This window comes from Grampus griseus (genome assembly GCF_964374135.1).
Source record: "Grampus griseus genome assembly, chromosome: 6".
NCBI lineage: Eukaryota > Metazoa > Chordata > Mammalia > Artiodactyla > Delphinidae > Grampus > Grampus griseus.
In genome coordinates this window covers 111959367-111986255 of record NC_139000.1, presented here as the reverse complement: position 1 = coordinate 111986255, position 26889 = coordinate 111959367, and positions in this window count along the sequence as shown.

Sequence of the window (26889 nt, the reverse complement as noted above, 5' to 3'; positions counted from 1 at the left end):
TCCAGAAAGAAAAAGACGAAGAGGAGGCCCCCGAATTTTCAGCTGAGGTCACTGTTGATCCTTAAAGGAACTGCTTCACCAGAGAAGTGAAGATTAGCATTGGGAGTGTTTCAGTTATCTGCTGCTAATTAACAAACAACCTTACAGCGTTTTAAAGATTAGCATCATCGTTGCGTTTCTGTAGGTTGATGAGGCCCCGCTCGCTGGTGGTGCTCCAGCTGCATGCGTGTGTCGGCTGGGGCTGGGGCCCTGAGAGGCTCGATGGGGCAGGAACTTTCCCACATGGCCCCTCTCACCCTGGCACTTAGTGCTGGCTGCTGGCGGGCGCTCAGCTGGGGCTGGTGACCCAGGACCCTGGTTTTCCTCCCCATAGGTAGTTTCTCCACAAGACCTGGGCTTCTCATGGGGCAGCAGGATTCCGGGAAGATGGGTCCCAGGTACATAAAGTCAAAGCTGTACATCTCTTAAATCTCTGAAGTTACACAACATCATTTCAACAATATTGTGTTAGTAAAAGCAAGACACACGTCAGACCCAGATTCAAGGGGGTGGGGAAATACACTCCACCTCCCCTGGGGAGGAATGACCAAGATTTGAGGCCGTTTTAAACCACCCAGAGGGTGGGTGCTGGGAATGTGGGTTACTTACCTTTCAAGAGCTATTGCAGTGAAGGGCGGTTGTTTCAGAGCCCAGAGGTTTTAGGGAAGGGCCTTTGTAGCGTACAGGTTACTCATCTCATGGAGTGCTGGTCACCAGCATTACCACATATGTACAGCTTACAACAGTGACATTTGTTACCTCACAGTTTCTGCGGATCGAGAGTCCAGGCTCGGCCGAGCTGGGTGCTCTGCGTCACGGCCTCACAGAGCTGTGGTCAAAGTATCAGTTGGGGCTGCGGTCTCATCTGATGCTCCAGAGGGGCGGGGTGGGGGAGAGGATCTATTTCCAGGATTTTGTGGCTTCGAGCAGCTTTTGATTCCTTGTGGACTGTTGGACCAAGGAGCACAGTTTTTTTTTTTTTTTGCGGTACGCGGGCCTCTCACTGCTGTGGCCTCTCCCGCTGCGGAGCACAGGCTCCGACGCGCAGGCTCAGTGGCCATGGCTCACGGGCCCAGCCGCTCCGCAGCATGTGGGATCTTCCCAGACCGGGGCACGAACCTGTGTCCCCTGCATCGGCAGGCGGACTCTCAACCACAGCGCCACCAGGGAAGCCCCAGGAGCACAGTTTTGAAGGCCACTGGCTGGAGGCCACTGTGAGCTTGCGACCCGAGACTTCCCAATGTGGCGGCTCAAGGCCCGAAAGAGAGAGAGTGCTCCCAAGACAGGCACAATGTCCCTTAATCACATCCACACAATCACGTACATCCTGTCGCCTTTGCCGCATTCTAGTTGTTACAAAGCAAGTCACAGGTCACACCTGCACACAAGGTCCTGAACACCAGGAGGTGGGGCTTCCAGGAACCGTCCCTGCCACAAAAGACCTGCATTTGCTTCTAGGCTGGAAGGCAGTGGCCCGTGTAGAGCGAAAATCCATCTTTAGAGACAGGCCAGGGGTGACTGGTGGACAGGGGCCAAGGTCCACGTAAGTTAGATTTGGAGAGGAGGACTTCTTTTCTTTTGAATCTATAGAAAGAGGGAAGGAATTGGAGAAGATAAAAGAAGTTTTAAAGTGTAAAGGGGGACGTTTCCAAGAAAGCTCACGTGGTGGGCCTCCATCTTCCTGGTCAACAGGAGGTGAGGCTATTTACTGGGTCTGAGAGTTGAGTGGGGATTCATGTTTTGAGGAAAGGAGAAAGTATCTGAAACAGGCGCTGTGCTGAATGTCATCAAGGTTGATCAGAAGTGAGAAAAAGGAGAGAAAAGGATCTTGATCAGCACACAGGGTCAGTGTAGGTGAACACGCACTGGTTTAGAACTGTCGGCCAACAGTGGTTGGGCCATTATTAAAACGGCTGGTTATGGGATTTAAGCCACCTCAGGAGGCAAATGAGGTCAAGAGCAAGTAGAAAACGGTAAGAACAGAGAGTAGAAAGGGCAAGAGATTCCCATGAAGGCAAGTAGTAGGCTCAATGACTAGGGGAATGATGTAAAGAGAATTTTGATTCTTAATTCTTAATCGCATTTGAATTTCCAGCGAAACGTGAAGTTCCCTCTCCATGAAATACCCCCTCCCTGGGCTCCTGTAAGACACCCTCTCCTGCTTCCCTGAAGCCCTGATCTCTTCCTCCTCAGGGTTCCTCCTTAGGCCTGCCCCTCTTCCCTCCTCTCAGGGCCATTGCATCGCCTCCTGTGGATTTAATTACTCTCGAAAGGCTGCCAACTTCCCAAAGGTGTATTTCCAGCACAGATTTTCTCATTAGTTTCAGCCCAGGAGCCCACACGTCCCACAGGCACTAAAGCTGGACATTTCACACACGGAAAGCATCCTTTCTCTCCCTCCCCTTCCCCGATGTTTCCTATGTTGGGGAAGGGCACCCACACAGACACTTTGCTCAACTAGGAAACCCAGTGTCATCCCTGACATGTCCTTTTCTTCACCCCATCCCATCCCATCTGTAACACTGGACCACTTTTCTCCCTTCACTATGGCCACTCTCCCGCCCCAGCTACCAACACGTTTGGCCAGTTCACCCCCTCAGGCTCCTGCACTGCCTCACTACTTCTAGTATCGATCCTCTACACTCTGTTTTCTTCCTTGTAGCCAAAGGGACCTTGCAAAATGCAAATCTCATTATGTCAGTAGCCCCTACCCGGACATACACACACCGTTTAAAATCCTTCACTGACTTCCTATGGCCCATAGAATAAATAATAAAGGATAAGATTTACCAGGAACTTATTATTTGTGCTGGGCACAGGGATTCACATTACTTGTGTTACAGAACAAATCCCTTAGCAGGATAATTCAGCACCTTCATTATCGGGTCCCAGTGTAACCCTCCAGCCTCCTTGTCTACACCTCCCTCTCCACCTGGCTCATCCCAACTCACCCTTTAGGAATCAGTTCACAGGCTGATAGCACCTCTAGGAAGGCTCCTTCATCCTGGCTTCAATCTCTGTTATGGGACATGAACCCAGCACCACCTTCTATAGTATTAACCTTCTCGTTCGTGTCCACCACTCCTCTGTCTTATTAGTTATTCTACCTGCAATATCTTTCAGGGGGCCTGGTTCATAGTCATTTCTCAATAAATATTTGTTGAACCAATGAATGGATCTTGGAGTTAAGACAATTCCAAACATTGGGAGCTGTCAGGAGTGTTACCCTTGGGTACACTCACACTGGGGTGGGTGGTGACCTTGAGTGCCTTCCTGCAGACCCAACCCTGCTAAACCCTAGGAAGGGAGGAAACCCAGCAAGCGTATGCCCTTGTATGGATGTACCACATTTTGTTTATCCATTAAGACAGTAAATTTTGGCATGCAGCCATAGAAACCTGGAGCACAACAGGGGTCAAAGATGGGGGAAAGTAAGAGTGCTAATTGCTATGTTCTAATGGTTGAACTGTACACTACAGTGTATTCTATCATGGTCTGATAGGCATGAGTGATAGGCATTGCACTAAAGCTATCATGTCCTTCCAGGAAAATCTTGTGGTATACAGTGTTACCTTATTTTGCATACGTTTTTATTTTTATAACATGAATCCTACATTGAACTATGCCTATTTTAAGTAGATAAAATAAGAGTTAATTCAATGTATGACAAATTGTAATAGAGTATTGTATAAATATATTGATATAGTTCCTGGCCTGTTACCTAAAATTGGATTTAGGCCCAAAGTCATAAGCAATGAGGATATTTTATTAATACTATTTTAAGGAAAAAAATAAATCTAAGCAATATGCAGAGCATTTTCTAATTCAATGTGGAAAACTTGGATTCCCAATAGTTAATCATATATACACCTTGGGGCTGTAATCGCCCTCAGAGAGGCCATCCCAGTCCTTCCAGTATAAAGGGGTCCTCTGCCCCCTTTTGTTTCTTGAGAGCACCTGGACACACCGATTCTTATTTGTTCACTGCTTGTTCACGGTCTCACTCTGCCACTAGAATCTGTTCTAAGTTCTGTGTCTTTCCCACTCACCCCTATGTCCTAGAACCCAGCACCATGCCTGATCATGGCAGGAGCCCAGGACTGAAGACCCAAGGAGAACACGAAACAGTGAAGGTGGTTGTGTGCTCAGGATGAGTCGTTTGAGATGCAGAAGTTCCTTCAACATTGGCTTAGTATTTCAGCATGAAAATATCTTTAAAGTGAACTGCAATTATGGACGCACGTTCCAAAGGAAAGGCCTGCCATTCTGCTTCCTGCTGACGTTGGTCAGCTTGCAAACTCCAGTTCTCAGCCGGGTAGCATCACTCAGAGAAGCGTGAGAAATCCAGTATCTTCCCGCATAGAATTCTGTGCCCTCACAGCCGAACGAGACTCAGCCTCACCCCTTCTGGGAGCAGATGGAGCTTCTCATGTTTCTCAGTTGACGCCCAATCTCTCGCCTTCCTGCCCCCCTTTACCTACTTGTCTGCCACCATCACTTCAGCCCTGATGCATGACAGTAAAGCAAGGCTATTTTCAGAGTCCTATTTTAGCCTCAAAAATTAGTCCGAGGGGGCTTTCCTGGTGGCACAGTGGTTGAGAATCTGCCTGCTAATGCAGGGGACACGGGTTCGAGCCCTGGTCTGGGAGGATCCCACATGCTGCGGAGCAACTAGGCCCGTGAGCCACAACTACTGAGCCTGCGCATCTGGAGCCTGTGCTCTGCAACGGGAGAGGCCACAACAGTGAGAGGCCTGTGCACCGCGATGAAGAGTGGCCCCCACTTGCCACAACTAGAGAAAGCCCTCGCACAGAAATGAAGACCCAACACAGCAAAAAAAAAAATAAATAAATAAAAAATTAATAAACTCCTATCCTCAACATCTTCTTAAAAAAAAAAAAATTAGTCCGAGGGCTTCCCTGGTGGCGCAGTGGTTGAGAGTCCACCTGACGATGCAGGGGACGCAGGTTCGTGCCCCGGTCCGGGAAGATCCCACATGCCGCAGAGCAGCTGGGCCCGTGAGCCATGGCCACTAAGCCTGTACGTCCGGAGCCTGTGCTCCGCAATGGGAGAGGCCACAACAATGAGAGGCCCGCGTACCGCAAAAAAAAAAAAAAAAAATTAGTCTGAGTTCCTACACAGCCCTAGCAGTACTGCAATTTAATAAACGACATCGATTACCACCTATGTTATGTCTCAGTACAACCATGGATTTCATACAGCAATGTTGTGAGTTCATCTCCATGTCTATGATGAAATCTTGAGCCACTATCCCCCATAGTAGAGTGCAGGTGGCAGATGGAAGGTTCCACAACTGCTGGGCTAGAGGGCTCAGGTAGCCTTGTGAGTGGGCTGCCCCTGGTAGAAGGCCCTCAGCATGTGCTCTCATCCTGGCGTTCACCTTTCTAAACCCCAGAAAGCCGGAAAGCCAGAACCAGAATTTTCCCGACTCCCTTGCAGCTAGGGTTCTGGATGTGAACACACTGCAGCGTGAGACCCATCGTGGAAGGTGAAGAGGAGCAGAGGTCCTCTCTGTGCTGCTGAGACAGCTGCCGCGCTGGGTCAGGGAGGCGCGGGGGTTTACGGCTGGACTCAGCATCCCAGTGTAGCCCTCAGTCCAGTGAGGATGGGAGGCGTCTGTGCTGGGAGTGGAGGTGACAGCAGGATCAGCCTCTGGTCTCTGAATCTCACCTATGGAGGTAAGTCTGGTAGCAGCTCTCCAGCTACTCCTGCACTCGGCTGTGATTTTGGAGGTGCCCAGTATCCTGTATGAAATCCCATTCTGCTTGAAAACCTGGACTGCGGCTGTTAAAACCCCACTAAGGACTCAGTCAGGCTACTGAGCTGGACTCTACGTGGCTGCTTTGGGCTCTCCTTGGGGAAATAGGAAGTTTTCCTTGACACATAATAAACGTTTATTAAATGCACTGCTTGTCCAACATGAAAGGGCTTCATTGAAAGATTAACTAATATGTCCTACATTAAGCAACTTACAGTATTTTAAAATCTCTAAATACTCCAGTTTCTCAAAATATAAGACACACATGGAGGATACCAGATGATGAAAACCTACTTCTTTTTTAAAAAATAAATTTATTTATTTTTTATTTATTTTAATTTTATTTTTGGCTGTGTTGGGTCTTTGTTGCTGCATGTGGGCTTTAGTTGCGGTGAGCAGGGGCTACACTTCGTTGTGGTGCACAGGCTCCTCATTGCAGTGGCTTCTCTTTTTTTTTTTAAATTTAATTTTAATCTTTTATACAGCAGGTTCTGATTAGTTATCCATTTTATAGGTATTAGTGTGTATTTGTCAATCCCAATCTCCCAGTTCATCATACCTGCGGTGGCTTCTCTTGTTGTGGAACACGGGCTGTAAGAGCGTGGGCTTCAGTAGTTGTGGCATGTGGGCTCAGTAGTTGTGGCACATGGACTTAGTCACTCTGCAGTATGTGGGATCTTCCCGGACCAGGGATCGAACCCATGTCCCCTGCATTGGCAGGTGGATTCTTAACCACTGCACCACCAGAGAAGCCCGAAAACCTAGTTCTTAATGAGACTGGTGGTCTCCAGAGGCAGGGGTAGGTGAAATGGGTGGAGGGGGTCAAAAGGTACAAACTTCCAGTTATAAAGTAACTAAGTCCTGGGATGTAATGCACAGCATGGTGTCTACAGTTAATAAACTGTGCTGCATATTTGAAAGTTGCTGAGAGAGTACACCTTAAAGGTTCTCATCACAAGAAACAAATTCTGTAACTGTGAGATGATGGATGTTAGCTACACTTAACTGCGGCCACCATTTCACGCTGTATATGAATAGCGAATCATTAGGCTGTACACCTGAAACTAACACAATGTTCTACCTGAATTATACACCTGAAACTAACACAATGTTCTACCTGAATTATACCACCATTTCACGCTGTATATGAATAGCGAATCATTAGGCTGTACACCTGAAACTAACACAATGTTCTACCTGAATTATACCCGAATGTTCTACCTGTCAATTATACCTGAATTTTAAAAAATGTGGGGACTTCCCTGGTGGTCCAGTGGTTAAGAACCTGAGCTGCCAGTGCAGAGGGCATGGGTTTGATCCCTGGTCAGGTAACTAAGATCCCACATGCTGCATGGCTAAGAAAGAAAGAAAAAAAAAAGCTTATTCAATAATAAAGCTGTTTTAAAAAAAATTGGTTTAAAAGAAAATAAATAAGAAATGTGAAAAAAGCTTAGTTCTTACCCCAAGTGAGAGGGATACAAGGCATATGGCTCCTCACGTCATCTTAAAGGTACCAGCCCAGCACCAAGAGACAACATCTGCAGTTACTTACATCTGTCCCTGGAAGAGGACCAGATATCCCCACCGCCGCAGACTTTGGACTTGGCCACGTAATGTGCTTTGATCAACGGCATGTGCAAGAACCAGTTGTGTATCACCTCCAAGCAGAAGGTGCAGAGTCACTGTGAGATTTCACCAGTCTGCCCAGGTCCCAGAATGGGAGAACGCACAGTCTGCAATGTGACAAGAGTAAGACGCCTTTACTGTAAGCCAGAGATTTGGGGGTTGTTTGCTACCGCACAGAAAGAGATTAATACCCTGGAAGAGAAGAATTTCGTTTTACTGGCGGATATTGAGTAAGTATTCTCGGAGCGGGTGCGATGTCAGGTTCCCTTGGAGGTGTAAGTAGGATTTCAGGGGACAGAGAAGGAAGCAGGCAGGGTGTATGTTTATATCCAAAGAGACAGATATGGGAACATGCAGGTGGATTGGGGAAGAGGGCGGAGAACAACGAGTAACCGGATAGATCTAGAATCTCTGGTGCGAATGGAGCGGAGTGGAAGATCCTTTCAACCACATTGAAAGGGACCTGAATGTGGTCATGAGGGACTTGAACATCACGGTCAGCGGTCAACACTTCTCAAAGTGGACAGGGAAGGCCACCACTGGAGGAGGGAGCAGTCAGGAGATAGCTCGAGATTTAGGAACATTTACGGGCTGAAGGAAATGGGCCAAATCAGAGGTAATACTGGAAGATATGAGAGAGGAAAATTGGGATCAAAGATGGAGTCTTGGAAAGTTTTTCTGAAATCAGTAAAGAAAAACAACAAACTGATAATGAGAACTTTGGAGGCGGAGTGAGTTCACACCAGACAGCCCTGATCCCAGTGAAGGGGGTAGATTGTGGAAAGTGAGGGGTGGGAGTGGGTGGAATAGCCTTGCGGGGGGAGGGGACGGGATGGCCACAGAGGAGGGATCAGCTTCAGAGGCGTCACGTGACTTGTCACCAGCATGGTGTAAAGTACATGGACCAGCAAGTACAGTACCTGGAAATCTTCCTGGCACACAGTTCACCAGTGCTCAGGAAATGCCTGACCCCTCTTTGGTTTTCCTTTATGTAATTTACCAGGTCCTTGAATACGGACGCTTTTCAGGCCGGAGCCCACAGGCCATTATGTCCTCTCTCCGAGGCCACCACTTTCCATCTGTGCTGTCGCAGGTGCCGCCCATGCCAGAAAACCCCACCGTGCACTCTTCATGGCTCACAGGCTGGCCTGCCCCCATCAGCCCCCTTCTCAGAGTCAGTGCTGTCAGTCTGGGGTAAATTTCACGCACAGTCTAATCTCAGCACTTTACAGGCTTGTTGACTCACCTGGCTTCTTGCAATTCTAGTCACAGGATTAGACACTGGAGAAGTGGCAAACTTGGTTTGCAAGTAGATGCTGCATCAAAGATGTGCCTCAAATCCAACAAAATTAATGAAGCCGGCACGAGTCTCCTGCTTGGCACTGAGCGGGGCTGGCAGGGATTCCTCCCGGGCACAGCACGGAGGAGCAAGTGAACAGCGGCTCCCGACGCAGCACCGGGAGTTCTAAGCTGCAGAGTCGAACCAGCTCAGCTGCTAACCCGACAAAAACTTGGTGTGAATATACATGGATGTGCTACGTTTCTATGAGAGCACAGAACACGCGTCTATAAATAGTCAGCTGAAGGTGGCAGTGACAACAGAAGCTCTGTACTTTCTTGGCTTACTAAACTGCACAGAAAGACGGAACGCTGTGTGAGCCCTGCTACGGGAGGGGTGTGTACTCAGCCCACCGTGGAGGAGTCTGCTGAGAACGTGACGTCAGACGCCACGGCCAGCTCTCGGCCGTGTTCTGGGCTAGTTCAGTGTGACGGCTTCAAGGAGGGCTTTGAGCTCAGGCAGGAAGGAGGAAGCGTTTCTCTAAGCTGGTCTAGGTTAGAGAAAAGCCCAGTAAATACCCAGGTGCTGGCAAGGCAGGGGTGGGGGGAGTCCAGGGGAACCAACACTCACGATGTGTGTGACGTTCACATGTGTCACACGGATGCGCAGACACAGCTCTGCATGCGGTGCGTGTGCTTTTGAGAACTCAGAGTTTCAGGCACTAGGTAAAACCTTCCGGTGATTATAAATATAAGTTATATATAATAATTTGATTACAAATTAATGTAACTTTTTTTGACGTCTGTACCCTCTAAGGAACAGTTTATTCAACATGCATCTTGAGTATCTCCCAAGTTCGAGGCACCGTGCTTGGTGCCAGGAACAGAAAGATGAGTAAAGCAGGGTTCCAGTCTTTGGGGAGCCTGCAATCCAGTGACGAGGGTTCTGCAGGGCTGTTGAGTGCTGTAACATTGGAATATACAAAGCCTTTGGGACTCACAGAAAGTTGCTCCAGTCCCTTTTGCTGGATGATAATAAATTAGCCCAGGACTTAGCGGCATAAGGCAACCATCGTATTATTCTCACGGATTCGGTGGGTTAGGGATTTGGAGAGGCATGGAGCATGGAGGAGGGGCCCCACCTGGAAACAGGACGACCAGGTCTGCCCACCGGGTGTGTACACATGGCCTCTGCAAAGAGCTAGGCTTCCTCACAGCTCCAAGGGGATGAGTTCCAGCCAACAGGGTGGAAGCCACATTGTCTTTCAGGGCCCAGCCTCATAAGACACCAGTGTCTCTCCTGCCACAGACTCTGTTGGATGAAGCCTGCCCAGAAGCAAGAGGACGGACGTGGACCCAAACTCTCAGTGCGGGGAATGTCGAAGAATTCTGTGGCCATTTATAAAAACTGCTGTGGGGCTTCCCTGGTGGCGCAGTGGTTGAGAGTCCGCCTGCCGATGCAGGGGACACGGGTTCGTGCCCCGGTCCGGGAAGATCCCACGTGCCGTGGAGCGGCTGGGCCCGTGAGTCATGGCCGCTGAGCCTGCGCGTCCGGAGCCTGTGCCCCGCAACGGGAGAGGCCGCGGCGGTGAGAGGCCCGCGTACCGCAAAAACAAAACAAACAAACAAAAACTGCTGTGAAGAGAGCACCTTCCTAGCTGGGGAGTCAGGGAAGGCTTCATGGAAGAGGTGACGTTTGGGCTGCATCCTGAGGAGTGGAAGTTTGCCAGGAGAAGTGGTGAGGGTGTCAAGAACAGCATCCCAGGCTCACACACCCATGGGGACACAGAGGTAGGAGAAGGAGGAATCCAAGCGGGGGACCACGAACAGATCAAGCATCAGAGGAAAATCAGTCTCACTGCTCTCCCATTCTCTGGATACATCAAGCGTCGGAACTGCTAACTCAACTCAACCATTGCTCACTGATCCTTAAACCAGGTGCATCGCCTTGGGAAAGTGCCGTGGAGCACGTGGGTTTAAAGTCAGGCTTGAAAGTGAAGGGACAGCTGTTCTTTAGCAAACACCTAGCACGTACTCCCTGTGGGCACCAAGGACAGGGCCGTTTCCACTCACTCGATCCTAACCACCACCCTACAAGGCGACTCCTGTTACTACCTCGCTGACAGATGGGGAAGCTGAGGTCCAGAGAGGTGGGGTTACCTGCTCAGCTGGCCAGGGGCACACCTAGGATTCAAAGCAGGTAGCCTGACCACAGAGTCTGGACACCTGACCCCTGCACGGGGCCACCCCTCAGACAGCGGGGGCAGAACAGAGGCTGAAACTGAAGGCCACCCCGGGAGACTGATCTGTGTGGAGACCAGAAGCCCTTTAGGGCCACCTGAAATGGCAAGGAATGTGATCTAAACTGTGCGCACACAGCTCACACGGCTGGTTCTGGGCTGGTCCAGATAGACAAGTCTCTTGCTTCCCTATTCAGCGTTCTTCACTGTTCCCTCTCGCGTGCCCGAAGAGAGTACTTTCTGGTCCAGCAACTCTTCTGATTTCTCCAATGACGACGTAAGAGTCTAGACTCTGGAAGAAACCAGCAATGAGGCTACCCCATGGGGTCAGGGGCAGGGTCTCCCAGGCGAGGTCCTAACCTACATGGGACGTTTTAAGGCTAATCTAGAACAAGGCCAAGCATATTCTGTGGTTTGACTCGCAAAGATAAAATGCCATATATTACGGCAGTTTAATTTCCCCATCAACTCAGCACTGTTTTTACCGCCCTGAGCTGTGGTTGACCTAATGCTTTGCTGTGCCGTGTGGTACCATTTAGATGCACATGCTGACATCAGGACAGACAGCATCACATGGGCAGAAGGTCTGAATGAAAACTCCACGATGTTATCATCCCTCAGGTACTTAGTATAGAACCTAAGATGCACAATGCTTAAGAAAGTGGTGGAGGTACACTGTGACCTCAGGAAAACGGTGGGAGCAGCTGGCAGCTCAATTCCGGGTTCTGGGGAAGCACTTTTAAATGGACATTGTGCTAATCTCATCATCTTCTATAAAAAATTTAGACCGTTTACTTTGTGATGACTTTCCACGTTCACTGAGATATATTAGGAAGTGGTAGGAATAATAAAAACAACAAAAACCATAATATCAAGCCCTTGGCACAAAAACGTCCTCCAAGCAGCCTCATGCAAAAAGACCAGGGCAGGTGAAGTGGATCATTTTGAAATTGAAGGTAGTTTAAAGGATCAAATCAACAGTTCTAGAATTTGTGTACAGAGTCTAAAGGCATGACCTGGGAGGGAAGTCAGGCTTGTTTTGACAGGAGGTGTGTGATCACGAGGCTGGGACCAGAGCTGTGTGCCCTCAGTCTCATGAGTCACCTCTGGTGAGCTTCAGTGGACACACAACATATGTAGTTTTGCTGCACAGCAAAGGAAACCATAAACAAAATGAAAAGACACCTATACACTGGGAGAAGATATTTGCAAATGATGAGACCAACAAGGGATTAATTTGTAAAATACACAAACGGCTTATACATCTCAATATCAAAACAAACAAACAAACGACACAATCAAAAAATGGTCAGAAGGTCTAAATAGCCATTTCTCCAAAGAAGACATACAGATGGCCAAGAGGCACATGAAAAGATGCTCCCCATCACTCATCATTAGAGAAATGCAGATCAAAACTACGATGAGGTATCACCTCACACCGGTCAGAATGGCCATCATCAAAACATCTACAAACAATAAATGCTGGAGAGGGTGTGGAGAAAAGAGAACCCTCTTGCACTGTTGGTGGGAATGTAAATTGCTGCAGCCACTATGGAGAACAGTATGGAGGTTCCTTAAAAAACTAAAAATAGAGCTACCATATGATCCAAGAATCCTACTGCTGGACATATATCCAGAGAAAACCCTAATTCAAAAAGACACATGCACCCCAAGGTTCACAGCAGCACTGTTTACAATAGCCAAGACATGGAAACAACCTAAATGTCCATTGACAGATGAATGGATAAAGAAGATGTGGTACATACATACACAATGGAATACTACTCAGCCATAAAAAAGAATGAAATGATGCCATTTGCAGCAATATGGATGAACCTAGAGATTATCATACTAAGTGAAGTAAGACAGAGAAAGACAAATATATGGTATTGCTTATATGTGGAATCTATAAAATAATACGAATGAATTATTTATAAAACAGAAACAGACTCACAGACTTGGAAAACAAACTTATGGTTACCAAAGGGGAAGGGGGGCATAAATTGGGAATTTGGGTTTAACAGATACACACTACTATATATAAAATAGATAAACAACAAGGACCTACTGCATAGCACAAGGAACTATGTTCAATATCTTGTAATAACCTATAATGGAAAAGGATCTGTAAAAGAATAAATATATATAACTGAATCACTTTGCTGTACATTTGAAACATTGTAAATCAATTATACTTCAATAAAAAAAAGTCTACACAATTATTCAGCCTTAAAAAGGAAGAAAATTCTGATACATGCTGCAACATGGATGAAACTTGAAGACATAGGCTAAATGAAATAAACCAATCACAAAAGGAAAAAACAAAACAAAATAAAAAAACCCCAAACACATATTTTTGGCGAGTTTTCTAAAAAGTGGTTAATTAAATAAATGACTCTAAAAACTAAGCTTCCTGCATGGATGGAGGGATGGATGGATGGAAGGATGGATGGATGGATTTCACTAAATGCCTTTCTCTCTAGTGAAATGACCTGCGTGGTCCCCTACCTGACTTCCTGTACCAAACTCCAGTGGCAGCAGAAACAGAGACATCAAAGCACCTAGTACTAGTTTGTCAACCAGACCAACAGCCGGAAAAGCAGCTCCTTTTTCTCTTTCTTGAGCCCATTATACATGTTTTCTGGTGCAGAGTAAAAGTGAGCCAAGAATACCCATTTGTATGCCACAAGCCTTCTGCACAGACTAGACATTCACACATACTGTAGCCGTCTCTTGAGGAAGCTATGAGAATATTCGTGGATTTCTAAGCTGTCATTTCAAAGACACAGTTGTGGGAAAATGGCTCTACAAGTATTAAAGCATTCTTGCTTTTGTGGCATTAAGATGACATGAAAAGATGGCATATTCTCTTCTAGACTTGAATCTACTAAGTACTTATTTGGGTCTATTATAGACATTGAAAATTTTCTTTAGAAAGTCTTTCTTGCTGACAAAGCGAGGGTGTCATTAGCAACGGAATATCAAAACTTCCACTTAGATGCGCCTAAAGTCCACATAAGAGAGAGTACTGAGTGTTCCTTTTTATTTGTAAGTTATCTTGATAACAAGGGTCGAAGAGGGTGTATCTCATGCCCAGGGCATTTAAATCATTGCTGTTCCCCAGTATTTACTCTCCAAGGTTTTCATGCATATTAAAACTTGGCTACTAACATGGTTATACCATGCTGAAACCATACATGGGATGTTTAGAAAGAGAAGATTATTCAATAGGCTGAGTTTTGGGAACGAGTTTGTTTTACCTTGCAGACTGAATTGCTTACAAGAAAGTGAGACTATTTTTGGATTCCTTTTTATTCTATGAATGTTAGGTCTATTGAAGCTCTTTGGGTCTTCTACCTTGTTGCTTAGAAACATTTTATTAAATACTGTCAGTGCTTCAATCTGATCTAAAATGTTACTCTTCTCTGTCACTGAAGAATGAACTTGTGCTTTGCCATTTTTCCCAGTCACGGCCTTTTAAGTTATTTATAGTTGTTAATATTTTATTGACACAAGAATGCTAGGTCAGAGTGAGCCAATAGTTCTGGCCTTTCTATTTTAAGGGCATTGGTTGGGGGTTGGCCTGGAAAAGTTTGTGGCAGGCAGACACAGGAGTGATGGGGTGTCCTCAACATCCTTCATCTCTGACACTTAGAACCTAAGAGGTGGCAGGTGGATTCATAAACCTCATTTCAGATTCTTTCCCAGCACACCGCCTGGGTCCAACTGCCTATCATCTGCCTGAAATCCCACCACTGGTGATATGTCTTTGATGTTGTTTAAACAGTTATCAGATTCAAACTTACTTGGAGATTCACTGAATAGCTGGATGAACATAAGGCCTGGAAGAAGTGTGGGCTGAGACAGGACTCTTGAAAGCAGGGGCATCAGGAAGGGGGGTGGGTAGGGGGGACTCCGGGAAGAAGGGAAACTGACAAAACAAAGATCCCAGTTTAATTGGGTTTAATTTGGCCCAATTTCCTCAAAGAGCTACTTCACAAAAGAGTTAATTAGGCCAGTAACTCATGTTAAACCTGAACTGCTAGTCTGGAAAAACACAAATTCTGCCTTTAAAAGTAAGACCCGATTCATACCTTCTGAATAATGAAACAACTATATTTCAAATTAACGTATCTGTATTCTGTCCACTAATAGAGAGGATTTTATGTGGCTTAGAATTGTTACCTCAAGACTGGAAGCTTATTTAAAACCAAGTGAAAGAGAACTTCCCAGATGATCACTCCAATTAAATATGCACACACACTTCACCTTTATACGGTGGTCCCTGTACGTCATGCTCTAAAGATAAAGGGCACTGCCAACTTACACAAATGACTTGACCATCCTGACTGAGATACCTTGTGTAACAGGTAATTCTCACTGTTTCAGAATCTCTCATCCTCCGGGGTGATTAGCTTCAGTGTTACAACCCTAGACCTAAAATAATAGTAGCTATATCCAATACCAATATTTTTTAAGTAAAAAGCTTGTTACCATAACATATACAGTAGGTCAGACTTCCTGAAAGTTTCAAGTTTTATGGGTGAACTGACTAAGCTTACGAAAGGATGCTTCGTTCATTTATGAGAGGCTTTCTAACTGAGAGCTGCTAAGAGGGGCACAAGCTGGGAAGAAAATATTCAAATGGATTGTAATTTGATTATGCCAATATCACTTCTGAAGACAAAGAGAACTTAGCCATGATTCAGACAGAAGAAGCTAATAATAACTTGATGTGGAGTTATTATTTTTGCCCATAAGCATCTGGGTGGTTGAAGCAATCTGATTGTATGATTAGGCACAAGTCCAATCTGGAGAAATATTTTGGTCTAAAATAGTTATGTGGGAAACCATTGGAAATATGTCTCAGCTTCTGAGAGATTTCAACCTGGCGAATCAGTACATTTTTACCCTGATATTTCATTTTTACACGCCATTGGGAAACAAACACACAAAGAAACAAACAAACAAAAAAGCATGTTCCCCAGAATTTTATGTTAATGGCCAAAATCATGGCTGATAATATTATGTACCTCAATACTCTGGGGAGCTTGTATGTTTGACAGTTATATTTGCTCACTGATCCTTAAGACAGCTGAGAAGTAAAAGGTAATGGCAAGATGCTATTTCCAGACAAAACTTGGGCCATCTCAGTGGAAAGCTATTCATAAATAATACATCTATAGATAGATGGGATTCAAAAACCAGAGCCTCCCTACAAAATGTTGCCCTTTGTATATGATAACTTCAACTTTCAGATTTTAAGAACAGTCAAACTCTACAGCATGTATTCTTAATTTCCTTCCCCCCCGCCCCTTTTTTCTGTTGTTTCAACTGATGACCAGTTTCAGTGTCCTAAGACCTACCAGTCTGAAAAAGAATTGTCTGTTGACAGCTCTAGGGAGGTGGCTTGCTCAACTCAGTGTGCTGACACACTGAAGATGGATGGAGCTTTCAAATCTGGCTGGGACATCTGGGAATGTTTTTCTCTTGAGCAGCAAGATGCCACAACAGAGGAAAGAAAAAAAAAGAATATAATTTGTACAGACCCAAGGTTCTACGTTTACAAAGTCTATGAGCCGATTTTAGGGACGACAACAGTTATAGGAAAGTTTCAGATTTAGAGAATTCAAGTCTTTTCCATGTCTATATGGTCAATTAATTTACAACAAAAGAGCCAAGAATATAAAACGGTGGGAAAACTGGACAGCTACATGCAAAAGAATGAAACTGGACCCCTGTCTTAGGCCACACACAAAAATCAACTCAAAATGGAGCAAACACTTGAATGTAAGACCTGAAACCATAAAACTCCTAGAAAACACAGGCAGTAAGCTCCTAGACGCTGGCCTTGGCAATGATTTTTTGAATCTGACACCAAAGGCAACAAAAGGAAAACATAAACAAGTGGAACTGTTTCAAACTAAAAATCTTCTGCACAGCAAAGAAGACCATCAACAAAATGAAAAGGCAACTATGGAATGGGAGAAAATATATGCAAATCATATATCGGATAAGGGGTTAATAATATCAAAAAATATTTTAAGAATTCATAAGACTCAATAGAAAAAAATCTGACTTAAAAATAGGCAAAGGACCTGAATAGACATTCTTCCGAAAAAAGACATACAAATGGCCAACAGGCACATAAAAAGATGCTCCACGTTACTAATCAACAGGGAAATGCAAATCAAAACCACAATGAGATATTGCTTCATACCTGTCAGAATGGCCATTATCAAAATGACTAAAAATAACAAGTGCTGGTGAGGATGTGAAGAAAAGGGATCCCTTGTGCATCGCTGGTGGGAACATAAATTGGTGCAACAACGATGGAAAATGGTCCGGAAGTTCCTCAAAACTTTTAAAATAAAACTACCATATGATCCAGCAATCCTACTTCTGGGTATTTAGTCAAAGGAAATGAAATCACTATCATGAAGAAATATCTGTACCCTCATACTCACTGCAGCAGTATTCACAGTAGCCAAGACATAGAAACAACCTAAGTGTCCACTGACGAATGGATAAAGAAATCTATACATCTCTATCTACAAATATATATGTAATACATATATACATACTATACATATATCACTATACATATATACACACACACACATATGTGTATGTGTAATAGAATATTGTTCAGCTGTAAGAAAGATGGAAATCTTGCCATTTGTGACAATGTGGATGGAACTTGAGGGGATTATGCTAAATGAAGTAAGTCAGACAGAAAAAGACGAACATGGTATGATCTCATTTATATGTGGAATCTAAAACAAACAAACTCATGGAAACAGAACAGATTGGTGGTTGCCAGAGGCGGGGGTGGAGGGTGAGAGAAATGGGTGAAGGGGGTCAAAGTGTACAAACTCCCAGTTGTAAAATAAATAAGTCCTGGGGATGTCACGCACAGCACAGTGACTATAGTTAACAACACTGTACTGCACACATGAAAGTTGCTAGGAGAACAAATCTTAAAAGTTCCCTCACACGCTCAAAAAAACTTTGTAACTAGGCGAGGTGATGGATATTAACTTACTGCGGTGGTCATTTTGCAATGTATACATACACAAAATAATTATGTTGCATACCTTAAACTAATACACTGTTATATGTCAAGTATATCTCAATAAAACTGAAGGGGAAATAAAGTACAGTAGAAAGTCAGTGAAATGTTATAAACACCCCATGTACTCCAGCAGAGTGTCAGTGTATAAGGAAGGTACCATCACTTACTAAATACTCCCTCTGCCATTATTTATTAAATTCCCTCTCTCTACACTAAAAAAATTAGACCTAAACGTAAGACTGGAAACCATAAAACTCTTTGACATACCTCGTAGCAATATTTTTTTGGATCTGTCTCCTAAAGCAAAGGAAATAAAAGCAAAAATAAACAAAGGGGACCTCATGAAACTTAAAAGCTTTTACACAGCAAAGGAAATTATCGACAAAATGAAAAGACCTACCGTGTGGGAGAAAATATTTGCAAATGATATGACTGATAAGGGGTTAGTATCCAACATATATAAACACCTCACACAACTCAACATCAAAAAAAAAAACAACCCAATCCAAAAATGGGCAGAAGACCTGAACAGACATTTCTCCAAAGAAGACAGACAGATGGCCAACAGGCACCTGAAAAGATGCTCAACATCGCTAATCATGAGGGAAATGCACATCAAGGTATCATCACATACCTGTCAGAATGGCCATCAACAAAAGGAACACAAATAAACAAATGTTGTTAAGGATGTGGAGAACAGGGAACCCCCCTACACTCTTGGAGGGAATGTAAATTGGTGCAGCCACTGTGGAAAACAGTATGGAGGTTTCTCGAAATATTAAAAACAGAACTACCATATGACCCAGAAATTCCACTCCTCGGTATATATCTGAAAAAAAAAAAAAAAAAACTAAGGGTGGGGACCCTGCCTGTTCACTGCCAGTTTGCAACACCCAGAATATGGCAGACATACGAGTAGGCAAGTAACAACATCTGTTAAATGAACAACAGTGGTCGTCATGACCATCGTTGTTATGTGCTGCAGTATCGTATTTTGATATCGGTATATTGATATATATTCTTCACGTTGATTTATAAGAACGTGGCTAGAGAGGAATGGAGAACAGTCCAGCCAGCAAGTGGGCCAGGGTGTCCTGGATAACCTGGTAGTGGTAGTTTCTCTATGACCCAGCGAGTGTAGACAGGGTGGTCTATTACCCTGCTTCTAAGAATAGGTGTCCAGGCAGTTGGATTTGGACAGTTGGGCATGCATTTTTCAGGCTTTCATATTGCCCGGTGATGGCCAATGCACATATCTTCAGATTGACATGAAGACGCCAAGAGTTCAGTTCTGCATGCAATCTTCATTCTACCCACACCTCACACATGTATCAGCCACCCCCTCATCAGGTAAGAAAAGTCCCGGAGGCACGACAAACAGAAAGGGAAGCTGGATTCACGTGCAAATACTCTCATGGATTTGAGGACGATGGGTTTAAACAAACCCGAGACAGTCTGATGTGTCGCGATGCTTGTATCAAGGGAGTGTAAACGGAACATCAGAGGCTGCGGCACTTCTATTCTGAACCACAGCATAATGACCATTTAGGCATTCGTGACAGAATCAACGACTCCACTTTTCTGACAAAGCCTGCCTGTCCGCTGTTCCCACGGGCTGCCTTCTCTCTGCTCCCAAGAGAGCATTTAGAACCTGAAGCCCTTTCCCTGCGCTGGGTGACTGTGCTTGTTGCAGAGCTGCCCGTCCCAGCCAGCCTGGCAGCCCGAGTCCCACATCCTCCTAAGAAGAGCGCCAGCTCCCTGAGGGTGTAGAATTCCCTGACAAACCATGGCTGTGGCTGGAGAACTTGATTCCAAGTGGTCCTCGTTTCTATGGCTACGAGACTTCCCTGAGTGGCAGAAAATAAGGGCAGGTTGCTCTCAATTTCTCAATACATTGATGTAAAATGCTAAAAGAAAATCCACCCTCTAGCTGTTCATCCTCTCCCTCTCCACCTCCTACCACTGGCATTACAGCGAATGCCACTGAGGCCTCCCAGCCTCCATCTGCCTCTACTGCCCTCCTTTCTAATATAACCCTGGTTTTGCTCAGGCCTCCTCACCCCTCTTCATAGCTGACGTGGTTAGATTTCAGGTGAGACTGGCCCCGTCCACGGGGGGTTCATCATGGTTGATATAAGCCAGGGACTGATTTAGGGACAGGCATTTCACTCAGTCCAGGGAAAAAAAGAGATGTCTGACCAGCTCAGCTGGGTGTACTTCTGAGAAAGACTTCCCTTCCTTAAAACAAACAGAACGAACAAACAAGAATAAGAAGCAATGGCCCTTTTGTATTTTCTGTTTCCGAATGCCGAGTGTGAAGGGTGATGCCTGTACTTGCTTTTCCACCTGGAGACCATGAGGGAAGCCAGTGAAGGTCCAGGGGAAATGGAACTGTTGGAGGCTGGATAAAACCTCAGTACTTAATTAGGCTGATGATTTAATCACCCTGAGAAACTCTCCACCGCCAGAGCTCTTATCATGTGAGAGTACAAAAAAAAAAAAAAAAAAAAAAAAAAATCCTAACGTTGCTTCAGTCACTTTGAATAGTGTTTTCTACCTTCCTGGCAGCCCAAGGCACCCTAACTAAGCCATGTGACTCTGCTGTTTGCTCAACATGTCTTTATAAACCCCTGGCTTGGGGACTTTTGAACAACAGCAGGATTTTCTAGTAACGAATACGTCAATATATCAAATAGATGAGTCTCTACCTCCAACAGAAGACAAATCACTGATTCTATTGTTCAGTGTTGTTTGTATCGTATTTTCAGTTTACAAAGCGCCACTGCACACTCTCAAGTCCTGCCCTGTGCGCAGGTCCAAGAACAAGCAGGCACTTCCTAACTGCAGAGGTACCGAGAGAAAGCAGTGGTCCATCTACGTGTTTATAGACACGTACCTGTCAATCTCAAGCAGCCGGAAAGGACTTGCAAACATCACAGCAGTAATGGGTGTAACTGTTCCAAGTGTTCGATTTTTCGTACGTTCTCCTCCCCGCTTCTCTGACGGCAATGTGATTCTCTTAGCCATCCAGGCTTAAAACCTCCAATTTATTTCTGCTTCTCCTACCCTCTTACTCCAGAAACTACTGTGGCCCAAGCCCCCGACGAGGCCCTCAGAAACATCTCTCAGGTCCAGGCAGATCACCCTGCCGTTCCTGCCACTCACCGGGTTCAGACCCTCATCAAGAGCCTCTGAAACCCCCACGAGGGGCTTCACTCTCTCCCGAGCATCTTTCCAAAGCAGAGGTCTGTCCTGTCCACTCTGCACACTGGCCTTTAGGAGACCTCAACCCACTTCTCCCCTGCGCCCCGCGTTCCCCACTCCAGCCCAACAGACGGCCCTCTGGGCCCTTTATTGCCTTCACCTTTCACCTCACATCCAGTCCGTCTCCATCTGCCGAAATCCCAACTACCCGTCACAGATGATCTGAAATTACTATTTTTTTTCAATTTAATTTTTATTTATTTAGTTTTGGTTGCATTGGGCCTTTGTTGCTGCGTGCGGGCTTTTTCTCTAGTTGCAGCAAGCGGGGGCTACTCTTCGTTGTGGTGCGTGGGCTTCTCATTGCAGTGGCTTCTCTTGTTGCAGAGCACGGGCTCTAGGCGCACAGGCTTCAGTAGTTGCGGCACGTGGGCTCAGTAGTTGTGGCTCACGGGCTCTAGAGCACAGGCTCAGCAGTTGTGGTGTGCGGGCTCAGTAGTTGTGGCATGTGGGCTCAGTAGTTGTGACTCATGGGCTCTAGAGCGCAGGCTCAGTAGTTGTGGAGCTCGGGCTTAGTTGCTCCGCGGTGTGTGGGGTCTTCCCGGACTAGGGCTTGAACCCGTGTCCCCTGCATTGGCAGGTGGATTCTTAACCACTGCGCCACCAGGGAAATCCCCTGAAATTACTTTTTTACTCAGAGTTCTCCTGATTTCTCCCAGTCAAAAGTATGGCATTCCTCCCTTGACTTTTACTAGGATTTCAGTTCTCTATCCATGAGGGCATTTATTACTTTTTTTTTTTTCCGGTACGCGGGACTCTCACTGTCGTGGCCTCTCCCGTTGCGGAGCACAGGCTCCGGACGCGCAGGCTCAGTGGTCATGGCTCACAGGCCCAGCCACTTCGCGGCATGTGGGATCTTCCCAGGCCGGGGCACGAACCCGTGTCCCCTGCATCGGCAGGCGGACTCACAACCACTGCGCCACCAGGGAAGCCCCAAGATTCACTTTTAATGGATTTGATAGTGAGGTGCAAATTGGAGCATTTTATACAAGAGCTGATGCTTCTATAGAGCTATGTCTGTTTGAACAAGAACAGACTTTCAAAATACAACATAAACCTGAACCAACTATATTTTTTTCCTGCAAGTTATAATATTCTGATCAAATAAAATATAATAAAATTCTTGCTTCCCCACAGGTGTAGTGTTTCCTTATAGGCACAAGGAATGGTATCTTAGATGCCTGACCACAGTTCTAGGCATTTCTTGAGAGCTGGATTAAGTGGATTTATGCTTCACAGGACATAATCAGTTTTATCCACAGAGCAAAACCCTGTCTTCATTCTGGCCTCTCTTTAACATTAAGTAAGTGTTTTTACCAAGAACGGGGTGTTGGTAGTTCTTCCTCTTGTAATGAGATCCGTGCTGCTCTGGAGTTTCACACTCCATGATCACCAGTAGCAGAAGACAAACATCTGAGGCATGTGTTTCAAGATGATGTTGCAATCTAATCTTGAGCTACTCTTTTCAATCCCTAACATCTCTGAGGGTGTGCCACCTTTTCTCCAACATTTATTACTTTTGGAAAAATCATCTACTGTAGATATTTACTACGTACCTTAAGTACTTTCTAGAAAGTTTTAAGGACAGGAACCAGGTCTTGTTCACTTTTATGCTCTTGGAGTCTAGTGTTTCCTTGGCCCTTACAAACATCCAATAAAGATACGTGTCTGTAAACACACAGTTTGACAGAACTGCTTTCTCTCGGTACCTCTGCAGTTAGGAAGTGCCTGCTTGACCTTGCAATTGCTCACAGGGCAGGACTTGAGAGTGTGCAGTGGTGCTCTGTAAACTAAAAGAAAGTTGAATTACTAAAGAGGGACTGGCTTTCTGTTGAATCCTGTTTTGTGTGTCCGAACCTTATCATCATCTGATTAATTAAAATGAAATAAAATTTTGCAAAAACATAAAGGACATTATTTGGTTCAGCTGGTCACTAATCGACTGTATGAGGGAGAATTCGTTAAGGGTTGATGAATGCAGAATCATATTAACTGCAGAACAGGATAGATACCTTCGTTTTCTATTTCAGAGAGATTCCTATTAATCTGAAAGAGTTGGAATAACATACATGCTTCAGGATTATTCCCCCAAATTTATAAGCACTTTTTGGCCTTTCATCTGAAGATTATCACTTGAACTTTACAAAAAAGGACTGTTTTGCTTTACTGAAAAACACCACTTTTCAACGAGTCAAAAGATTATGTGTACCAATACCAATATGAAGGATGCTTTTCAACAAGCAAATGCCCATGTCTTCGCTGGGCAGACTTCTCTACTGATCAAGGCGACGTCCTACTGTTCATGTGTAGGCACCACGAGACGACGAGGTGCGTGTTACCTAGTGGGCAGTTAACACCAGGACTTCCTGTTGGACCCCAGGAACCTGTACTCAGCTAATCTGCAGAAAAGAAACGCACCACAGACTCATGCTGGGGGAATTCTGAGACACATCTAGGCTTACCCTCCACGTTTTCTTATGCTTATTTTTTCCCCCTACTATTTAAATTTAATACACAGTGTAAAACAGAAGTAGACTCAGAGGTTATCAGATCAGGAAAACTGTCGAGTAAATAAACCCTATTCATGTCCATGAACTTACTGCTTGTTGGGTAAGAAGATGATGTAACTAGATACCATAGTAGGATTTGTTCTGACTCACTTTAAGGACAGGTGACGAAGTAAACACTTGATCACTGGTAAAACTGAATTCCCGCGTATTTAACAGGAGCAATTAAGACTTTATTTGCACAATATTCGTACAAAAGTAAAAACCAACTGGACCCACCTTTAACCCATATCAGGATGGAACAGGTCCTTTATCGGGTGGAGATAAAGAAATCAAGGGCAGCTGAGACACAAAGCAAAGTAGACAGAAGTGAGTCACAAAGGGTTCAGAAGGATTTCTACCCTATAATTAATACCTAGAGTCTAGCCTCTTGTGACTGCAGATGCCAGGAAAGAGGATTTACAGCGAGGTTGGGCACGGCTGATGTTACATAAGCAAGTAGGCGCCCAGTCACCCTGCCGGATGCCGGGGCAGTGGATGGAGCTCTGGGTCTGGGCCCTTCTCTGGTCTGGGCAGCAGCGATTACGAAACCAGGCTCCACAGGGGGGTGGGATAGAGTGGCCGCCGTGGACCCCAGTGGAAATGTTCCCCTGTTACTGCCTCTGGATGGTTACTCAACGTTCGGATGGGAGGGTGGTGTTAGGACCAAGACAGAGACCTGGATGACCTGGTGGCAGGTGCGTTTCTGTCCAGGTGGATGCCATGGAGGGGGTGACAGGGGTTCTTATAGCTCAGATCTCAGTCGCCCCATGGCAAGACCGCGTGTGTACCACGTGTTGATGTGGTTCTGCTGTTGGAAGAGCATCCCCTTGATTTTCCATAGTTACTGTTTCTGAGAGGGACCAGGAGGGATCACAGTCCTGGAAGAAGCTCTTCTTCCTCCTTGCCTGCCTCCGGTTGCAGGGGGTGCTGGGGCGCATGCGTGTGTGTGTGTGTGTGTGTGTGTGTGTGTGCACGTGTGCGGCGTGATGGGAAAGTTGGGCTCATGGCACCTCAGCAGTTTGTTATACAGGGAAGCAGTTCATGGCCCAACAGCTCGAGGCCTCTCAGAAGGGTCTGCACAGTTCCCGAGGTCAAGGGTGAACAGTGACGATGATGCTCTGATGGTGGTGCCAGGGCCGGGGCTGGTCAGTGGAGGGAGGCTGGGGAAGAGGGGAGGCTGGGTTTGTGCGGCCCGGCCTAGGACAGTAAGAAGGAATCAGCCCTAGTGGAGGACAGCTTGGCCTGCTCCCCTGTGACGTTTGGAAGGAAAGGTGGAATTGAGCAAGTAGGCAGGCTGATCTTTCAAAGAGCCTAGTGAGCACCGGGGCGGGGGGAGGTAACTCACAGCACTGAAAGCAGTCGCTGTTTGGACGTGTTTATGTGCCTCAGTCGCGGCACATGGTGACCAAGAGTGGCTGGAGGGGACCAGAGGTCCCCAAGATGGAAACACGAGAGCCGGTGGAAGCCTCCACCTCCTGGGCTGCATGCTGGGGCCTTCTGTGGGAGCCTGAGCCCAGCCCCTCCCCAGGAAGCACCTGACTTCAAGACGGGAGGAAAACACAGGTGCTCCCTGCCCGCCGGGGGCTGAGGCCCCACGACAAGACCAAGATGGAGGGGAAGCTGGGGAGGAAACGATGGTGACCCCTTGAGCTGAGGCTGCAGCTGCAGAGGCCCTTCATCTCCCCAGGAGGGTGGTGAGCGGCGGCCCTTCACAAACCCCGGGCACCGGCTGCACCAAGAAGCCCTCATGGGCGACGCCACAGCACGCAGCTCAGCGGCAGCACACGTGTGAGTCGGGGTGACATGCCTATTATGTCACATCCCGTCTCTCCTCAATCCTGAAATAATTCCCTCACTTAACGAGCCCAGTTTTCCCGCTCCTGCAATGAGGCCCGTGGGCAGCGCTGCCCTGCTGTGCCCTGAAAGCAATTCAGGGGGGTACACACCCCTGGTTGTTCAGGAACAGTTAAACCCATCAGCTGTGTGTGGGTTCATTTTCCACTGGGGCTGGTCTGCCCTGGTGAAGATTTAAGGAGAGGGGCAGCTTGGGCTCGAGGAAGGGGATTCTCCACTAGAACTTTGTTGTTTCTTTTGAGGTAAAAGAAACTTAGAAGGGGGCCAGGGCAGCCTGGGTGGTTAAGCACTGACCTGTCCCCGGGATGCATGGACCGTCCCCACCAGCATCTGAGCTGCAGAAAGGATGCGGTTTTTATTCTGCTCGACCCTCCAGGGTCTGAAAAGTGCCCTCAGAGAATACGACATGAAATGACATAGAGGTGATTCCAGTGTCACTATTCCTTTCTGTTGAATCCACTGCAGGTTTCTAATTGTGGAAAGCTGTCTCACCAAGACACCACCAGAGTGGACGGAAGACTTTTAAACGGCTCTTTAAAAAAATATATTAAGTTAAAGTTCGACAAAAAGAGAAGAGTTATAATCTACTCCTTGAAAAAGAAACCTACCCCATCCTGTGACGGGGGGAGTCTGTTCAAGTATGGTTTTATGTTCCAAGAGATTCTTCAAAGTGTACTTTTTACCCTTCACTGGGCCCTATGAATGAAGACATTTAATCCAATATCAATAAATCCTAATTAGCTAGAAGACAGATTTGTTTTCATTTAATTAACGTTTACTAAAGGCTAGTAATCTTTACGCTCCTGTAGGAAGCATTGTGGGGATACAGACATGATTGCTGTCTGCACAGAGCTCACGGTCTGGTAGCTGTAGATTCTCTTATGCTCTTGGAAAAATGACTTTTTTGTTTAGAACATGGGATCATCTGTTAGGTTACCCTGCCGGTAAGACAAGGAAGAAGAAGGGTGCGTCTTGTTATGAAGGGGAAACCAAAGAAAAGACTTAAGGGTTTATGCAATCATATATCTGATAGGGGACTTGTATCTAGAATATAATAAAGAACTATTACAATTCAACAACAACGACAAAAAGACTTAAGGGTTTACCCAGCTTTACCTAAATACTCTTTGATATGAAAAATGACAGGAAATGTTACATCCCACTGCTGATGAATGAACATATGCAATT